The following is a 22,373-nucleotide window of genomic DNA, read 5'->3' as shown; positions in this document are numbered from 1 at the left end:
CTAGGTCAAAGTTTCTTGTTGAAAAAATATAAAATTAAGTAAATTGTGTTTATATATCATCCTTTGGATCAATTATGTAGTGAGGAACCAGATTTGCTTTTGCTTGCCCACATATTTCATGATTGGCTGCCACCAACTCTGGTTTTGCCTATTGATTTGCCCAAAACTATTATAAATTTGTCTTAGACCACCAATCCAAGTCACCCCTGCATGTGTCTCGAGGCACCCCAGGGTGCCTAGGCACACAGTTTGGGAACCTCTGGTGTAGAGGATATGGGGTTTAAGAAAAAAAAAACTGTGGTCAAATACGGGAGCCCACCACACACAGGTGTATGCTGGGCACACCATAGGCGGGTGCCGGACGGGTTCCCAACAGTCGGGATCCCGACAGTCATTTACCCGACGTCGGGATCCCGACTGTCAAAACGCCGACAGCCGGGTGCCCGACGGCCACTAGCTATTTTCCCTCGTGGGGGTCCACGACCCCCATAGAAGGAGAATAGAATCCGTGCCCGCAGCGTGGCGAGCGCAGCGAGCCCGCAAGGTGCTTTTTTGCACTAGCCATTCTCTCTGACTCCGGGCAGTCGGGATCCCGATGTCGGGATAATGACTGTCGGGATCCCGACTGTCGGAGTCGCATACCACACCCCCATAGGCATGGCAGGCGGTTAAGCTTAAAACAAAAGAAGGATAAAGTTCAATTAATGCTAATTGCACAACCAAACCCGAGCAACGCCGGGCACCTCAGCAAGTCTTGCAAATGGCCAATCTAAGGCATGATAACAGTACAGTAAGTGCTATAACGTGTGCAACATCATTCAACATACTGGTAGCAGATCTGTTCCTAGACTTTTTCACATTCTTAAACCCTTGATTTGTTTAACACAGACTTGCTTGGTTCTTCATTTATCAGAAATTCAATTAGTAGCAATCGTCATTATTAATTTTATAGGAATTATTAGCTGCAGAAGCTGAAGAATGGAATTCTGAAGCCATTTCTTATGAAGCTGCCTTGGGTTAGGAAATCTCTGTCACTAGGATATTAATGAGATGCCTCGAGGTGCAAATGATATTTTAATAGGTGTTACCTAACGAGACTGCCCCTCATACACAGTCACACATTAAATTGCACGTTTCCCGAAGATTTTACCCCTTGTTACAATCAGTTATTAGAATGTATGAACACTGGCTTTGACACTTTAATAAAGTATCAGCCATCATCAATTTAAGATTTAATAAAAATAAAATTAAATATGTATTACGATTTGCCGCGTTATGTTTAAAGTACAATTTCCACAAATTTTTAAATGAGATTTCCTTTTCAAAATGATTGCTGGTTCCAAGGGTTGGATGTTGAGAGAGGGCATGGCAAGGAATTATAAGTTTGCAGAGACTCTAGAAGAATATGGAATAATGGCAGTTGAACGGGGAGGTGAAACGGAATAATAATTAGATTTGCCCATAGAATGGACAAAGAAGGGATAAAATGGAAAAAAAGGAAGAAGTGATCTTAAAAGCATATTTAAGAATTACTTTTTGGAACTCTATTTTGCTGTGATTTAGTATTCTTTGAAAAACTGTAAAACTAAATGTTTGTTAGGTTTAAGATTCGTACAGGACTAGGGGGCTGATTCATAAACAGATACCGGACTTGGTTGCAGCTGTCCGTTATTGTTTTTTTAACTGCACAGTGCACATTTGCCATGCAGTGGTGCTGAGAGGGGGGTAGCAGGTATGCTGAGCCCTGATCTGCTGGCATCGAGCATGTAACCCGTGGCATTGAGCAAGAAACCCCAGGTCCACTGGCATCGAGCATGTAACCCGTGGCATTGAGCAAGAAACCCCTAGCAATGAGCATGTAGGTATGAGGCACTTATATGGCATTATACAGTATGTAATGGGCATCACAATGTGTGGCAAAATATGTAATGGGCATCACGGTGTGTGGCACAATGTGCAGTGTCTAAGTGGCTCTAGCTGGCGCAGTGTGTCTAAGGGGCACTACTGTGTGGTGTGGTGTAATGTGCTTTGTACTATTATGCGGCCATGCCCACATTTTTGACATGCACAAGTCCCTATGTTTACTCCACCCACAATATCCACAATGAGGGATCCTTAAATCTACGTTTGCTTACCAAACAAATTAGGCTTGGCCCGCCCTGGTGTCAGGACTGGAATAATTGTGTTTGGATAGAAGGACTTGCAAATAATGGTGAAGATCACTTGGAGAGGGATAAAGTGGAGAAAGATAAAGTACCAAGCAATCGGTTCCTTAGCATTATATTACGCACATACACAAACATACCTTACGTATATAAACTTATACTCTATATACACACACTCTCTCTCTTACCTATAGCAGCCGGGTGTTGTAGATAGGGACATGAGCAGGCATGATATTACTAAGCCCTGCCACTGTGACTTGCAGGTCTGCTTCCTCCTCAATGACCCACATATCGCACCAATTTGCTGAGGGGATGGGTTTTATCAATATTGTGCCTGCTCTGCTCTATCTCTTTCATCTGTTGGGGGAGTTTCTGAGTACTAAGAAACCAGTGTGTTTGTGTGTGTGTGTGTGTGTACGCGAATGGATTGGCTGGTACTTTATCTCTACCCAAAGTTTGATATACCTCCCTCTATGTATCACTCAGGTCAAATGCTGGCCCACCTGCTTTGGTTATCTGGAAGGATGTGAAGGGTTCAATATAATTTATGTATAATTCTGTGAGTATATATATATATATCCTGGATAGGGCTGGCACACACAGTTACAAATACATCCGCCTGGGGTTGCACATCAGTGATATCCCTATGACAGGGTCACAAATACAGTCCAATAGAGGAAATGGCACTCACCAGGGCTTCAATCTTTCCAGCAAAGGGTTTTTAATCCATATATCAGAAAAAACTTACAGGCATAGAATATGGTCGACGTTTCGGTCACAGAACGTGGCCTTACTCATGACCGCCTCGTTCAAAAGACACACAGGTGAATCCCTACTGACATGTGTCGATATTTATGGGAACCCCAGTCCCGCCCACCAAAAGGCTACCAATCAAGCAAAATTACCCTTAAAACATATCACAGAGTACTGTAAGCGTAATAACACACAGCCGATAGCGCACATACTAACTTACTTGTACAGTCATTTGTAAATGTCACAGCCGCGCTTCATGCTGCAGCCACGAGCGAGCACATCCATAATGGCGTGCGTTCCACTGCGGCGGAAGTGGCTCTGTCCTGCGTGTCACCCAGGATCAAGAGCTTCCGCTCTACATCAGCCGACCTGCGTTCCACCCATTATAACAGGTGGAACGCACGGCCATATTTTCATAATCCAGCGCTATAGCTCTGTGTGCGTTCAGCCCACAGCACAATGCAAACATATTATGTTTATTTATTACAAACCCATTACCAGGGTAATCTGGGTTCCTTCTCATAGTCAACACATGTCATCACAATTATATTAAAAACATCAAGTATTACAAACTTATAACTAACACACATATAACATGAAATAATCGATAGGGCATCGATGTTCACAGCGACACACCATCGCGTCAATGACATAAACACAATGCGGGCCTCCAAATCTTAACACTAATCACCCTATGTTGCATATAGAATCATAGCAATCCAGGCAGAAAAAAATCAAAAAAGCATGAAAAACCCCAAAAAATGTGAAAAACCAGAAAACATCTGGAAAATTTTCAAAAATCATCTCATTTTGACACAGAGCCTACTGCAGAAAGATACCAAGATGGTTATACTCATTAAGCCCTTTTGGGGCCACAGTGTCCAAATCATGTATCCATCGACACTCTCTTTTCAGCAAGATCAAGTCCCTGTCACCACCCCGGCGTAGCGGCGGAACCCAATCAATGATCATGTACTTTAACATTGACATTTGATGTCCCTTTTGCACAAAATGCGCAGCCACTGGCTTGTCGGTATTGCCCCTTTCGTATGCCAAGCGTATATCAGAACGATGCTGCGTCATTCTTTCACGAAAGGTCCTTCTTGTCTTACCGACATAAACCAAGCTGCATGGGCATTGAAGGATGTATATCACAAAATCAAGTTGGCAATGCAGCTTATGCCGTAGGTAAATCCTCCACCCTGTTTGGGGGTGTGGGAAGGAGCTACCCACCATCAATGACCGACACGTCGTGCAACCGAGGCATCGATAACACCCATCTTTTCGTGTCAGCCAGGTCTTACTGCTGCCATCCTTGAGATCATCTGAGTTGGCATTGGTACGGTAGAGCAGATCTTTCAAATTCGAACCTCTTCTTATGCCCAACAAGGGCGGTCCATTTCGGGCCTTACTGAGGTCTGGGTCAGTTTTTACAATCTCCCATTTTTTCTTAATAGCATGCTGTACCGACCGCAGTTTTGTGTCACACCACACTGAAGAGCAGCCTGTCTGTATTTTTCTGTTTTTCCCTTATTGTCTCCATTTTAAACAGAGACTGTGCCCTGGTGAGGCTTTTATTAATTGATTTAGTGCCATAACCCCGTTCACGGAATCTTTGTTTTGTCTCCTCTTTCTGAACAGCTGCCAGGTTCTCCTCAGAGTTATTGCGCTGCACTCGCATAAACTGCGAGACTGGCAAGCTGTTTTTGAGGGCATCAGGGTGGTGACTCGTTGCGGACAGCAACGTATTCCTGTCCGTTGTTTTTCTGAACAGGGTATGGGCAAGTTTCCTGTCTTTTTTGAATATCAACACATCCAGAAAACTCATTTGTTGGAAATCAATCGCCGCAGTAAATTTCACCGGGGTATTCAGGGAATTTAGGCTCTCTACCATTGAAAAAAATGACTGTTCACTGCTTTGCCAAACAATAAAAATATCGTCAATAAATCTCCGGTAGTACCGGATATGGGACCCGAACACTGGCACAATGTGGTTCCGCTCATATTCATCCATGTAAATATTTGCGTACCCCGGTGCCAGGTTCGAGCCCATAGCCGTCCCGGACAGCTGGAAAAAGAAATCTTTGTCATACATTAAATGTTTTTTTTTGTAAAACAATCTTTAGCAATGACAACACAAATTCTATCAGCGGTCTTGAGTATGGACCTTTACACAGACATTTTCTCACCGCCTCCACACCGTCACCATGTGGGATGACGGTGTAGAGGGAGCTAACGTCCATAGTTGCCAAAAAGCCTTTAGACCCTCCAGAAAGTGACCAGTGTCACGTACATAGCTGTCAATCCTGGTGACACAATCCTGTAGATAAAAATCCACTAGACGTGCCAACGGTTGTAGCACCGAGTCACGGGCCGAAATTATCGCCCTGCCCGGCGGTTCACTACAGGACTTATGGACCTTGGGCAGTGTATAGAGGATGGGACAGACCGGGTGTTCTACAGATAAAAAACCTGCCAGCACCTCATCTATCCATCCACTGCCCAAGGCCATTGAGATTAACTTGTCCACTTCTTTTTTAACCCTTAACATGGGGTTATATGACAGTTTCTCATACGTGACACTGTCACTCAACTGCCTTCGAATCTCTCTGTCATAATTAGTCAAATCTTGGAGGACCACAGCCCCTCCTTTATCCGCCTTCCTTATAACAATGCTGTAGTCAGATCTCAATGTCCTCAAAGCCTCTCTTTCAGCCTTAGTCAAGTTGTCAAATGGTATTTTATCGGCACTAGCTATTACATCCTCATTGACCAGTCTCAAAAATGCTTTAATATTAGGATTATTTGACAGGGGATCAAAGGTACTGGGGTTTTTAAATTTTACAACCTCCTCCTGTATGGATTTATGCATATATGCATATATATTTTTTTCTATGACCTTTCATGAAAGAATGACGCAGCATCGTTCTGATATACGCTTGGCATACGAAAGGGGCAATACCGACAAGCCAGTGGCTGCGCATTTTGTGCAAAAGGGACATCAAATGTCAATGTTAAAGTACATGATCATTGATTGGGTTCCGCCGCTACGCCGGGGTGGTGACAGGGACTTGATCTTGCTGAAAAGAGAGTGTCGATGGATACATGATTTGGACACTGTGGCCCTAAAAGGGCTTAATGAGTATAACCATCTTGGTATCTTTCTGCAGTAGGCTCTGTGTCAAAATGAGATGATTTTTGAAAATTTTCCAGATGTTTTTTCATGCTTTTTTTATTTTTTTCTGCCTGGATTGCTATGATTCTATATGCAACATAGGGTGATTAGTGTTAAGATTTGGAGGCCCGCATTGTGTTTATGTCATTGACGCGATGGTGTGTCGCTGTGAACATCGATGCACCATCGATTATTTCATGTTAATATGTGTGTTAGTTATAAGTTTGTAATACTTGATGTTTTTAATATAATTGTGATGACATGTGTTGACTATGAGAAGGAACCCAGATTACCCTGGTAATGGGTTTGTAATAAATAAACATAATATGTTTGCATTGTGCTGTGGGCTGAACGCACACAGAGCTATAGCGCTGGATTATGAAAATATGGCCGTGCATTCCACCTGTTATAATGGGTGGAACGCAGGTCGGCTGATGTAGAGCGGAAGCTCTTGATCCTGGGTGACACGCAGGACAGAGCCACTTCCGCCGCAGTGGAACGCACGCCGTTATGGATGTGCTCGCTCGTGGCTGCAGCATGAAGCGCGGCTGTGACATTTACAAATGACTGTACAAGTAAGTTAGTATGTGCGCTATCGGCTGTGTGTTATTACGCTTACAGTACTCTGTGATATGTTTTAAGGGTAATTTTGCTTGATTGGTAGCCTTTTGGTGGGCGGGACTGGGGTTCCCATAAATATCGACACATGTCAGTAGGGATTCACCTGTGTGTCTTTTGAACGAGGCGGTCATGAGTAAGGCCACGTTCTGTGGCCGAAACGTCGACCATATTCTATGCCTGTAAGTTTTTTCTGATATATGGATTAAAAACCCTTTGCTGGAAAGATTGAAGCCCTGGTGAGTGCCATTTCTTCTATTGGACTATATATATATATATATATATATATATATATATATATATATATATATATATATATATATATATATATATATATAAAGGGCTAATGTTGGAATTTTATTGTATATCATTAGCACTTATTATAATTTTACAAAAACTGCTGTCATTTCTATTCATAAATGTGAAAAATCTCTCTGTTTTGTATTCTGGAGGTGAGAATTTTCCCATGCTATTAGATTGCCATATCGCTCTGGATAACGATTTTCCCTTTACCTATTTATGATCCTGAATGTATACATGACAGTGTGTGGCCTGTAAGTGATACTTGGTGATTGGATGTACAGTATACATATTTATTTTACATAAAGCACAACTGTGTTACAGTACGCTGTAGTTTATTTACATTATCCACTTCACTCAAAAGACACTGACTATTGCCATACTGCCACATGCAATGGATTACTGTGATCACTGCATACTTGCCTATTTTCCTGTGAAGCTGTGGGAGGCTCCTGATCATTGTGGTAGTCCCCCACAGCCCTGAAAGAGTATCAAACTCTCCTGCATCCTGCCCGCCTCACTAGGATTGAATATTACTCACCGGCAATCTCAGAAGCTGCGGGAAGGGGGTGAGGCTAAGTGACCGAATCACGTCATTTAGCACTGCCCTCTCACTGCGGACCTGCAAATAATAGGTGTTTCCCTATGTTGGGGACAAGACCTTGGGCCTGCCCCCTGAAGTTCCCTGCAGTGTCACCTCTCTGGGCTTCTAATGGAGAGAAGACTTACAAAGCAGGTAAGAATAGAACACTGACCCTGTATATATGTCTATGTATGTATCTATATGTAATGACATGATGTGATGGGCAGATTCGGCATGTGATGTCATGATGTGCTGGAAGTCATGGTGTCTGCCTGTGGTCACGCTCACGCTCGCCCACATGCCTCCTGTGGGAAAAGAGTCAAAGAAAGCCTTGCTCCAAGCCTGCACCGCCACCGCTTTCATCAGGCCCCACCCCCTAAAAAAGTGGGTTATAAATCCCTATCCAGCATATATATATATATATATATCAGCAAATTGGATAAAGGAAATAGCGACTACCTATACCTATGCAAGAAACATATCCAGTTGTGAAATACAAAGGATTTTATTAAAGTACATATATATATATATATATATATATATATATATATATATATATATATATATATACACTTTTTACCATGAGGGGAGTAGGGACACCTCTACAAGGATGAGGATATTGTACGTAGGGATTTGGATACTATGCAATCCAAATTTGAACAGAGAGGCTACAAAACAAGAGATTTATTAAAAATCAAACAGAAGCTATTGGACACACCTAGGAATACAATGATAAATGCCCCACAAAAAGAAAAAAAACTTCCCTTGGGTAAATAGATATGTGGGGGGGAGTAGGGACACCACTAGACGAGTGAAAGATCTGTGGCCCAATGTAGCCACATATAAGGACCTGAAGAGTCTACATGGTATGCAAATTATGCCAGCCTTTAAAAGAGGACATCATTTGGGGGATTAATTGGTAAAATTGGATGTCTCGAAACTTACCAAAAAAAGCGCCCCCACCCATTTCTTGTCTAGGCCCAGGGGATGTTACAAGTGTACAGGGTGTGTTACATGTAGTTCCATGTTAACGGGAGATATGGTCAGTCCTCCACACACTGGAACACAAATTAAAATCAGAATGCCAATTTAAAGAACACATGGCGAACCACAGGTTAGCCACATTTATCCTAGATTTAATCAGCCACACACCAGAAACTCCATTTGTTGTGAACGGACTACAACAACTGTTTTATTTGTACTGAGAGATACTTCATGTTTTCTGTGAATTCACCATTGGTGTTGGAGATCTACTTCCCACCCCAAGGGCTGTACAAAGTCACTGAATCTGAAGAATACTACATTTGATTTTATGCAAACCCATCTTTTTGCCTTAAAAGACCACACCCATTCCGAGACGGTTCAAATATTTCATGATGGACAGTACTACTCTAATCTGAGAAACTTTTTTACCATTACTGGCAACTTCAATTAAAATTTCCATTAAAATATACAGCCCCACCCACAAACTGTGTAGGAGATCTCTCTAGTCCATCTCGTTGTCTTAAAAGACCGCACCCATTCTGAGGCAGTTCAAGCCTTTTCACGGCGGACTATACTACTCTTACCTGAGAGACTTTCTTACCACTATTGGCAACCTCTATTAAAGTCTATTAAACTATACAGTCCCACCCTCAAAAGGTGTAGGAGATTTCTCCTCATTTGGATTGATACATTTGCCCCTGATGAAGTCCTAAGGGACGAAACGCGTTGGGCCGCGGATCTACAATTTATGTGGCATATTTCTGAAAAAAAACCTGAACACATGAAAACTTTTTACTGCTGGATGAACCACCAATAAACGTTTATCTGTTTTTACGACAACTATTTTTTATTCATTGTATGTTTGGCCGCAGGGTGGTATATGTGGCGCACCCCTATTCTCTTTTCTATCTCTTCTCTCACTGTACCTCCACTGACAGCGGGGTGCTATAGAGGTGCTGCTCCTTTCAGCGCATTATTGGGGCCACTATCCTTTCCTTTATATATATATATATATATATACACTAAATTGTTCATTATTTCTCTATTTCTCCTAGGAAATTGTTGCCTGCTTTTTTAAGTGAATATTTATTCCTCGCAATCTATCCCTTTTCCCATTACATTGCTGGCTGAATCTCAGAGAGCACACACACTCAGGAGCTATACAGGGAATATTTTCTAATTCCTTTGGGCCCTAACGGGAATTTATACACTGAAAAGGTGGTTGAATGAACTTATGTGTATACTGGAACTTTGAATTTCTTTATGTACTGAGACGGTTATAAGATACCTTTCTTGGGCTTTCTATGCACAGGTGTGATAACACCCAAAGACGTTTGTGCCGTATTTTAATAGCACAAGGTGTTTACCACTGTTGAGGACTGAGTCCAGTTCTTTATTCGACCAGTAGAACAACACCAATTGTTTCAGAGCCTTAATGGACATTTAATGTCTATAAGAAAAAAAACCTGATGAAGTCTCCAAGAGAGATGAAACGCGTTGGGTTCTGCCTTAAAGCTCTGTGAAAATAAAGAAAATGTATTCCACAAGAAACAAGACTAAAACTATAACTATAACTATAGGGCGCTAAAGACACTATTGTTGGTGTATATATATATATATATATATATATATATGTATATATAATCGGGTAAACTGGCACTCGTCCTCGTGTCGATAGCGTGCATGCTCCGGTGTCAGCTTTAGATGACAAGTCCCAAATAGTGAATAGGAGAGAAGCGGCACTCGTCAGACTTCTTGGTATCAAAAGTGTTTATTCCAATAAATACTAGGATAATAGGAATAAACACTTTTCATACTAAGAAGTCTGATGAGTGTCGCTTCTCTCCTATTCGCTATATATATATATATATATATATATATATATATATATATATGGAGTGGGCGTGAACCCCTGCGCCAAGTGTATTTCAAAGAAAGTCACCAGTAAATGCAAAGCCCCAGTGACTAGACAAGGGGATGCTTAGCACCAAAGTTAGTATTTCCAACTGCTGCTGCTTCTCTCTATGGGGTGAGGACTCTGGAATCCACAGAGCAAAGGATGTCTAGAAGAAGGCAGAGAGAAGGCGCTTCATGGTGCAATAACGTTAAAAAGCTTTTTAATGGACAATGATAAAATCCAGGCACAGGCACATATAAAACTCGTACCATATATAAAAGCACTGTGGACTGGGTACCACAAGGTTTAAAATATAGCCAAAGGGCTAGACTGCTCACACTTTGGCGCTGGAACCGGATTCTCCTAGGACACCGCTATGCTGGTTTGCAGGGAAGCATGCAGGGGGCACCAGGAACCAAACGTCAGCTGTGAGTAGAAAGGAGCGTCGTAGGCCACGCCCTGACGCGTTTCGTCATGTAGACTTCGTCAGAGGGCGTGGCTACTACGTGCGCTCTAACAGTTTAAATAGGACAGGCACTGTCAATCAATAAAAATTTGCAAACGGCAATTGGTTGCCGGAAAAAAGTGGGCGTGAATATAGACAGATATGGGGCTGGCCTCTACGCTGTTTATGTAGGGCAGCCCTACTGTGATAGGTATTAGGCCGACCGCATCATATGACGCGGTGGGCACGGCAGCAGCGTCAACTTACGCGCTACATGGTGCGCGTCAGATGACGCGATGTACGTCAGCGTACTGACGAGCGGCAAATCTGATAGAGAACAGTGTCCGGAGACACGCTGCGTGCCGCGCGTCAGATGACGCGAGGTACGTAAATACACTGACACAGGCCTGATCTCATAGAGCACAGTGTCAGCGTAACCACGTGTGCGTATGGCTACATTATCAGATGACGCATACAGCGTCAAGTGATGCTAATGGGAGGGGCCTCGCAACCAAGTGACTGGCGTGATGGACCACCTACATCTTTGATGGACAAGGGGAGGCGGGTCAAATGTCACCTCTGTCAGCTATGAAGGCCACTAGACGGAAGAGTGAATAAAAATATAACGCTCATGATAGAGCGTAGCAAATTAATACACCTCAGAAGTTAACTGAATGCATTGCCACTTTATAACTACCAAATTAGAAAATGGTAGAAAAAATACAGGTATCGATGTAACTATTTAGAGTATGTTAACTAAATAGGGTGTCGACTGTTGATGTCGACATGACAAAAAACCTCCTTATATATATAAAAATAGTACAGGACAATCACCTGTATGATCTAAATCACACTAAAGGTTGACTGAACACTTATAGCACATGTATATAGAAAGAAAAAAATGAAACAATGAAAAAAGGTGCGCCAGATGTGAGCAATTTAGCCCCAGCTTTACATAATATCACATTTTTCCTAAAAACAATTGCATATATATACACATTACAATAGTGTAACAGATCAATGTACAGAAATATTCCTCATCGATTTTTTTAAAAAAGAAATATATATAAAAATAAAAATTCTCAGTGATAATGAGTGAGATATGTCACCTTAAGTAAACAGATGAATGAAACATGAAAAAAACAAAACAAAATAGAAAGGCGACAACAATATTATAAATGGGACGAGTGGGATCAAAGTGCAACATCTAATGTAAAGTTAGAGCCACCCTCATTGGTTAATGAATGGGGTTATCTCGTAACCCTCATTCAATCCCACTGGGGCAAGGGTATTGAGCCTGAGAATCCAGGTGGTTTCTCGTTTCAGTAAAAGCTTTTCGTGATCACCACCCCTTTTACTATTATGGACCAATTCAATACCTTTAAAAGTAAAAGACCGCGGATCACAGTTATGGGCCTCCTTGAAGTGCCTAGGCACACTGTGATTAAGCACCCCATGTCTGATATTCCGAAGGTGCTCAAGAATTCTAATCTTGAGACACCTTTTTGTCTTTCCCACATATTTAAAACCGCAACCACAAGTCAAAAGATAAATTACGGATGCGGAATTACAATTGATGAAGTCATTAACTTTTATATCAGTGCCATCAATATGTGGGCCTTTTTTCATATATTGGCACACTTTACAATGTGCACATGGAAAACACCCCTTGATAGTAAGAAAAGTTTCAGATGGACCTTTATCATTAATGTTCTCAAGTTGGCTCTTAGAGACATGCTGTTTAATTGTTTTGGCCCTACGGAACACCATTTTCGGTACATCAGAGATATGTCCTTTCAAAATGGGGTCAAGTTGAAGCACGCCCCAGTGTTTTCTGAAAATACCCCTCAGTTCTTTTTCGTGGGTATTAAATTGGGTAATTTTGTTGGCATTTTGATGAGGGAATTGTTCAACCCTTTTAGGTTGGAAGAGCTGTTCTCTGTCAAGACTCCGTGCCCGTTGAAGTGCACCGTGTATGATGCCCAAGGGATAACCCTTTTGGATGAACCTCTCAACATACACCAAGGCCTGTTCCTCAAAAACCGTGGCACACGAACAGTTCCTACGGAGCCGCAGGAATTGGGAATATGGGATGTTATCCTTCCAAGCCCCCAAATGGCAGCTGGAGTATTCCAAGTAACTGTTCGCGTCCACGGCCTTGAAGAATGTAGAGGTTTGTATCTTTTTATCAGATGGGAAATTCTTCACATCCAATACGATGTCCAAGAATTCAATCCTACTTTGGTTAAAAGATGAAGTGAACTTTAGGTTATGACAGTTATCATTAAGTCTATCGACAAATTTCTCGAACATTATTTGGTCACCAATCCATATAATGACAATGTCGTCTATATATCTTTTTATGAAGACGACATTTTCAACCAATGCACCAGTAAGGGTATTAGTTTCCCAGTCTGCCATATAAAGATTGGCCAGGCTGGGAGCACAAATTGTGCCCATAGCGGTGCCACATGTCTGGAGGAACCACTCTCCCAGAAACTCAAAGTAATTCAATTGCAGCACAAACCTAAGGCAATCACAAATAAAAACCCTTCTACTATCAGAAATGGCTGGATCAAGGCTCAAGCGTTTCTCGACTGCCGCAATGCCCTTATCGTGTGGGATACTTGTGTAGAGGGCTTGTACGTCAATGGTCGCCAGACCGAAACCCTCCTTCCATTCTACAACATCAAGCATTTGTAACAGATGTGAGGAATCACGAATATAGGTTTCAATGCCTGGCACATACTTCTTAATGAACGTATCGACGTACTCTGAGATACGACAGGTAAGTGAGCCCACCCCGGCGACAATAGGGCGCCCAGGGGGGGGCACAACCCCCTTGTGTATCTTAGGCAGGTGGTAAGTCTGTGTCAGTGTATTTACGTACCTCGCGTCATCTGATGCGCGGCACGCAGCGTGTCTCCGGACACTGTTCTCTATCAGATTTGCCGCTCGTCAGTACGCTGACGTACATCGCGTCATCTGACGCGCACCATGTAGCGCGTAAGTTGACGCTGCTGCCGTGCCCACCGCGTCATATGATGCGGTCGGCCTAATACCTATCACAGTAGGGCTGCCCTACATAAACAGCGTAGAGGCCAGCCCCATATCTGTCTATATTCACGCCCACTTTTTTCCGGCAACCAATTGCCGTTTGCAAATTTTTATTGATTGACAGTGCCTGTCCTATTTAAACTGTTAGAGCGCACGTAGTAGCCACGCCCTCTGACGAAGTCTACATGACGAAACGCGTCAGGGCGTGGCCTACGACGCTCCTTTCTACTCACAGCTGACGTTTGGTTCCTGGTGCCCCCTGCATGCTTCCCTGCAAACCAGCATAGCGGTGTCCTAGGAGAATCCGGTTCCAGCGCCAAAGTGTGAGCAGTCTAGCCCTTTGGCTATATTTTAAACCTTGTGGTACCCAGTCCACAGTGCTTTTATATATGGTACGAGTTTTATATGTGCCTGTGCCTGGATTTTATCATTGTCCATTAAAAAGCTTTTTAACGTTATTGCACCATGAAGCGCCTTCTCTCTGCCTTCTTCTAGACATATATATATATATATATATATATATATATATATATATATATATATATATATACACTAAATTGTTCATTATTTCTCTATTTCTCCTAGGAAATTGTTGCCTGCTTTTTTAAGTGAATATTTATTCCTCGCAATCTATCCCTTTTCCCATTACAATACGAGTACTGATAAAGCATTTAGAATCTCAGAATGTACATATGTGGAAGTGACATCTCTCATAATACATGAAAGGAGAACTGATCATGAATTGGTGAAAGTGAGAAAACACAGATTACAGACATCAGAGCGAATACTGTTATATTTAGAGTAGTGAGGAGGAACTTGCCTATGTGGCTTAGCTCATTTCCTCTCCTCCTAATTACTATAATATGTTGCAGTTTTTGACAACCTGTCTTCTGCAGCCTCTCCTTCTCACAAGCTGCTGCGCAACAAAAAGCTGCAAATTGTAAAATTGTGCAAATAACACTCAGGGCATTTGCATAAAAATTGGTTGCAAAAACCAATTAGCACTTCATTAATAATCAATGAAGTGGCAATTTACACATTGCCCAAAAGCAAATTGTAAATTCAATTTTGCGTATAATTGAGAATTGGGTGCCATTTATATCAGCTGCTCGAAATGACCCGAGCACCACATATGAGTTTCCCGAAAACACAAACTCTTAGTGATTTAAAGAACCTCATGTGTACAACACTGTACATGATAACATTTATTCTGCTTTGCTGTCATTATATACTGTATAGCATTATGCAGTTAGACGTAAGGAGTCCTGTATACTGTGTCCTTAAGGTCGCTGACACCTAGATGCATTTGTTCTACGTTACACCTGCCTAATGAGTGTAGCACATCCATTACTTGTTATGATCAGATATCACTATGTGACTATTTGTAGCGAAATGTGATTTCCATGGAAAGATGTACGGTGGTTATTTCTTTATTTTATTCATATCCCCAAATGCTAATAATATAATTAGCAGAAATTATTATTCACTTTTCTGAAATGCTTTAAAACTAGATTGAAATTGATGTTATATGTATATTCCCTGTATTCCCAGGGGTTTATTTACTGTTATTTCAAGATGTGCACCAACACTCTTTGTTGTGGTTTGGTTTGGATCTGTATTAATAACTAGGGATTGAAAAATGCTCAATCCCAGGATTCCCGGGATTGGCATCCCTAATTTTAAAAAACCACCCACGCCCCCCAAACTGAAACAATTACCTTCATGGTGGGTCCGGCAGTGTGGTCTGGGAGCGTGGCAGGCGATGCAGCCGGGGAGCGGTCCGTAGGTACCGCATTAAGGGGGAAATTTACTAAAGGAAATTTGTAAAAAAAAATATTGCTATCAATACGAATATGAATTGCCATATTTTCGGGATAGTAAATGTCAAAAATAAGTGTATTTCTGGATAAAAATACACCTATTTTTTACAAATTTCCTTTAGTAAATTTCCCCCTAAGTGTGCAGGGAAGGGCAGGTGATACAGCTGGGGAGTGGTCCGGGGGTGCCGCACTGAACAGGCAGGTGGGGAAGCGAGCGGTGCTAGAGTGTAGCCTGCACACCATGACCTCAGTCATCACGTCACGCTGTGCAGAGCTGCTCGCCAGGTCTGGAGCAGCTGGGCAGCGTCTGAGCAACTGCTCAGACGCTGCCCGGCATTAGACTGCGCATGCACGCAGTCTAATTCCAAAATACCGGAATTGGACACTCCAATCCCAGGATTGAAATCACTGTGATTTTAGGGCCAAATCCCAGGATCCCGCCGATCCTGATCCCGGCATTCGTCACCCTATTAATAACCTTGTGTTTTGGTTTTGCCAAAACCGCCCTTTTTTTCAAAGATTAAAAAAAAAACTGCTGTCTATTGACTGCCGGATCCCGACTGTCGGAACCCCTATACCACACCCGCACAAACAGGTAGTAGTCAAATTTCAAACATGGAACATCTCGGTAGCAGAGTGGCAGTTCAATAGCAGACAAGATAGCAGTTTAATAAACTACAGTATATGACCCTATAGAGAAGTGAACCCAGGAATGTTTTTATTATTCAAGAAATAGGATTGATTTGTAAGCTAATTTAATTTTTAGTCCAAAAACTTTAATTAATGGGGGGCATTGGAAATATTCTTAATGAAGGAATATTCTTCTTTTATGGCCTTTCCACTCCTAAGATGCTGTAAAAGAAGGAGTGATTAATTGATTAATTAATTGATTGATTGATTAGTTAAATAATTTAATTCCTTGCAGAAGATGCTGTCTGTGCTGTCCAAAAAATGGACATTTGTCACTCCACCAACTAGAACAAGAGGTAGTAACCAGGCGGAATGGCACCCGTTATATGCTGCGATGAAAGGAGGGACAGAAACAAGCCATCAATGACGTGGGATGCCATGCTGCATTTCGGTATTTGACAACAGATAAGAATCCTCCAGTCTGCTCTTTAGGATTAGAGTGTTAGGGGTAATTTAAGAGTCTGTGTTAGGATATTAATTTGAACATTACAATTCATATGTATAAAGGTGCCCATACACGGTGCAATATCACCGTGCAATGAGATGCGTGCTCCCGTGGGCATCTCGTCGCACAGTACAAAAAGTATGTGCTGCCCTCAGATCGCATTGCATGCAAAATGCATGCGATGCGATCCAGCCCATAACGGCTGAAATCATCGCACCGTGTATGGGCACCTTTAGGGATGACTGGTTCAGTGTTCACAAAAACTGAACAGATCTAAAGTTAGGGGATCCGGATCTAAAAGGCAACCAATACCATGGAAAGATTACACTGGTTGGCTGAGAATGGCTAACTCTCAGCCAACCAGTGGCCTGTAACTAAGATAACAGGCCACTGATTGGTTCCAACACAGAACGTAACTGGTTGGTTACTGGTTCCAACACAGAAATACATTTGTGAGGATCTCAATTTATCAATTAAAAAAAAAAAAGAATACAAAACCAAAATCTGAAATGAATAAGGCCTTAGTAAATCTACCTCTGGGAGTCTATCAGCAATTTTTTTTTTCATGTGATGCGTATTATACTGTAAATAATTATTAACCCCTTCTCGACATATGACGTACATTTACGTCATATGTCGGTTGCGGGGGAATCAAGCCAGCTCACGGAGTGAGCTGGCTTGAAAGAGAGCAGGTAATGGCTGTATATTACAGCCAGGTCCCTGCTCTCACGGCCACGAGCGGCGAGTTCGCCGATCGTGGCCGTTTAACCCTTTAAGCACCGCGGGCAAAGCGACCGCAGTGCTTAAATAGCTGATCGGAGGGGGGGCGCCCCCCTCCGGCGCCGATCGGGGCCCCCCGCAGCGAGATCGGAGGGTGCCGATCGGTTGCCATGGTAGCCAGGGGTCTAATGTAGACCCCTGTGCTGGCCGTGTCTGCATACCTATCATATCCTGCCTGAGGCAGGATGTAATAGGAAGTGCATAAAATCACTACGTTCAGCCATAGAGCTCTATGGCTGAACCTAGTACAGGCGATCGCGCCCCCTAGTGGTCAAGTACACTAGGGGGCCTTGTAGTAAAAGTAAAAAAAAAAAAAAAAAATTTAAAAATAAAAAAAAAATAAAAAAATATTAAAAGTTCAAATCACCCCCCTTTCCCCATTTCCCAAATAAAAATAAATAAAAAATAAAAAAAATAAACACATTTGGTATCGCCGCGTTCCTAAAAGTCCGATCTATTAAAATATAACATTAGTTATCCCGCACGGTTAAAGGCGTAAACGGAAAATAATCCCCAACGCCAAAACTACGTTTTTTGGTCGCATCGCCTACCCAAAAAAAAATAGCTAAAAGAGATCAGAAAGTCGCCCATATCCCATAATGGTATTAATTAAAAAGTACACTTCAGCCCGCAAAAAATGAGCCCTCACCCAGGTCCGTAGGTGGAAAAATAAAAAAGTTATAAGCCGCAGAACATGGCGACGCGACGCAAATTCGAAAAACCGTAACATTTTCTTTTTTTTTTTTTAGTGGTAAAATGTAACGAAAACTATATAAGTTTGGTATCACCGGAATCGTAACGACCCATAGAATAAAGATAACCCATCATTTTAAACGAACTATGAACTCCAAAAAAACCGTAACCAGCGCAAAATTGTGGAATTGCGTTTTTTTTTCTTTTTACCCCACATTGAATTATTTCCTGATTCCCCAGAATATTATACGGTATAGTAAATGGTACCATTAAAAAGTACAACTTGTCCCGCAAAAAAAAAGCCCTCATGTGTCTATATAGCCGGAAAATTAAAAAAATTACGCTTATTTGAACGCAAGGAGGAAAAAAAATAAATAAATTACCATAAAAGGCAATGTCGGGAAGGGGTTAAACAAAATACTTTTTAATACCTATATTCAATTTTGGTTTGTAAATTAACATTATCACACCTATACAGTTGAGTTTTTGGAAATATACATTTTTGTTATGTATTTTCAGAGAGTTTCATTCCATTTGTGTTTTAGCTACAAATTGGTGGCAAGTGCCTAATTTGTTAATCCACTCCACTCTTTATTTTATTTGTGTGGTTTTTTTTTTAATCTGTCTGACCCAAACTACTTACGTGACAAAAGTAATATCAATAAAATGGTCCATTTTCTAAGGAAAATATGGGATGATGTAAACCCCATGATAATAGTAATTATTGGGGGGGAGGGGTAGTAATTGCTGGGGGTGCCCAGATGTTTCCCCCCCCCCCCTCCCCACCTTCTTACCTGTCCTCTCTGCCGGCATCATGTGCAGGAGTGGACTGATCCTCCCTTCCTTGGCTGTTTTTTTTCTTTACATCTTCATGTAGGGGGAGTGGCCCAGCCTACACAATGAATCAAGCCTCCCGTAGTATCCAGGTCTGTCACTGAGAGGACAGATGTGTATATATTATAATGCTGTTACAAATCTAAATTGTTAGCATATGATATAGATATTTCATTAACACGGTAGCTGTGTACATAGGCAGAAATAAAAATAAACAATAGATGAGAATATTGTGTGGATTGCTAGAGGAAATTTTTGGAGTTGGGAGGTGGCTAAGTATGTTGAGGTGGTAGTGCGCTACAATGAATTCTCCAAGGTGGCCTCTGTCTGTATGTGCACTCATGGGCAGTGCCATCTTGTCACTGTCTAAAAGCACAATCTTTGCTACACAGGACCTGTGGCATAGCTGTACTGCATTTACCTAGAGTAAATCACTCCAATGGTTAAGCAACTGGACTGTTTGTTGTTAAAGACATCCGTTGATGTGTACACTTACTTTACCATACTGTACTACTACCACTTGTACACACATATTCCAATAAGAGTAATGGTGTGTACACACGGTAAGATTACCTTGCTATTCGACTTAAGATTAGACTGCTATACAATCTTTGCTATCTCTGTACTTTTTACATACAATTCATACAATCTGCACTATATAGTCATTGCAGCCCTGTCTATCTGGGTTTCGATTTGTGCTGTCACAGGAGTGTGCATCGGGATTGCAAGGTACAAAACCTGTGCGATCTGCATGCGATTTAAACTATATAGTCAAAATCTCATGCTGGATTGTACCGTGTGTACACAGCATAAGGGTATTAGTATATATTACTATTACATACAGGTGAAGGATCTGCGCAAGGTTAGCACATAATCAATAGGTTCCGTCTCTCCAGAATGTGGTGCTGCTCACTCCAAATAGGCTTTGTCACGGCCTCAGTAAGGTGCATAGAACAAAGGAAAGGAGGAGCGCACAGGTAAGTATAATTGCACAGTGTTTACTGGAGAAAAGTGTAGGCTCACATACAATTAAATAAGCAGTAATCAGCATGTGTAGGAATCACCATCAGTACGTCAGCTTCATAGCACGGACACCGGAGGACATCCAGGGAACCGGCAGATGTAAACAGCTGCGGCAAAGACGGAGTTCCAGACACGAGGACTGCAAACAGATGGGAACCACAGTGGCAGAGATCCGATACGTCAGGTGACCACGCCCCAACGCGTTTCGTCACTGATGACTTCGTCAGGAGGCGAGAAGTCATCAGTGACGAAACGCGTTGGGGCGTGGTCACCTGACGTATCGGATCTCTGCCACTGTGGTTCCCGTCTGTTTGCAGTCCTCGTGTCTGGAACTCCGTCTTCGCCGCAGCTGTTTACATCTGCCGGTTCCCTGGATGTCCTCCGGTGTCCGTGCTATGAAGCTGACGTACTGATGGTGATTCCTACACATGCTGATTACTGCTTATTTAATTGTATGTGAGCCTACACTTTTCTCCAGTAAACACTGTGCAATTATACTTACCTGTGCGCTCCTCCTTTCTTTTGTTATATATTACTATTAGTTTATATTATTATTAGTGTACATTATTTGTTGTCCTATTGTTGCACGCAATTCCAAAATGACCCACTAGTGTTTTGCACCATATTACCCATTATATTTGACTTTTACTAATTCACACATCTGTCCTCTCAATCTCACCAGACATGACAAAACAGTTCTCAATATTAAGTAGATATTAGGCTCAAAAATAATAAAATGAATTTTTCAGCTGAAATACAGGATTCTCTGAAAAAAAGTGGTGTGATTCTTTTAAGATGCACAATAAGGAGTCATTTGAAGAAAAATGGGCTGCATGGTTGAGTCGCCAGAAGAAAGCCATTACTAGGAAAATGCCACAAAGGATCCTGCTTACAATACTCCAAACAGGACAGAGACAAGCCTCAAAACTTCTAGAACAAAGTAATTTGGAGTGATGAGACCAAAATTGATCTTTTTGGCCACAACTATAAATGTTACATTTGGAGAGGTGACAACAAGGCCTATGATGAAAGGTACACCATTCCTACTGTGAAACATGGAGGTGGATCGCTGATGTTTTGGGGATGTGTGAGCTACAAAGGGACTTGGTCAAAATTGATGGCAAGATGAATGCAGCATGTTATAAGAATATACTGGAGGAAAATTTGCACTCATCAGCCCGGAAGCTGCGCATGGGACGTACTTGGACATTCCAACATGACAACGATCCAAAACACAAGGCCAAGTCGACCTGTCATTGGCTACAGCAGAATAAAGTGAAGGTTCTGGAGTGGCCATCTCAGTCTCCTGACCTCAATATCATTGAGCCACTATGGGGAGATCTCAACGTGCAGTTCATGCAAGACAGCCCAAGAATTTACAAGAATTTACAGGAACTGGAGGCTTTTTGCCAAGAAGAATGGACAGTTTTACCCTCATCCACAACTACCACAAAAGACTTCAAGCTGTCATTGATGTTAAAGGGGCCAATACACGGTATTAAGAACTGGGGTATGTAAACTTTTGATCAGGGTCATTTGAGTAGTTTGAGTAGTTTCCATTGTCATTATGATTTAAAAAGAGTAAACACAGTTTTTTGACAATAAATGGCTTCACCCAACCACTAACCATGAGTGAAAGAAAAGTTTGTGAGTTATCATTCATATTCTCTGACAAATGGCCAGAAAATCACAAATTCTGCTAGGGTATGTAAACTTATGAGCACAACTGTATATATATATCCATATGTGTGTGTATATATATATATATATATATTCTATAGGGTTATTTTGCACCTTGACAAAGGGGCTAGCCACTGAAACGTTGGAGATTGATTTACACTGATTAAAAAAACCTATTGAGTGCAGCCGTCTGCATGCTATTTGTCACTACCTATTGGATCCGGAGGGCACCTAGGAAGTTGCACCAGAGAGCTGGAGTGCCGAACCCCCAGCAAACCTCTCTCTCTCTCTCTCTCTCTCTCTCTCCCTCTCTCTAATAAAACAATTGTTTCATACTGTTGACACATATATTTACAGTTGTAAATCACAGCTCTGAAGGAGATACACTGAAAGTGCAAAGTATTTCATATACGGCAAGAATAATACATGTG

The sequence above is a fragment of the Crinia signifera genome, chromosome 7 (assembly GCF_055691185.1).
Source record: "Crinia signifera chromosome 7, ASM5569118v1, whole genome shotgun sequence".
In the NCBI taxonomy this organism is placed as follows: Eukaryota; Metazoa; Chordata; class Amphibia; order Anura; family Myobatrachidae; genus Crinia; species Crinia signifera.
This window is presented reverse-complemented; position numbering follows the sequence as displayed.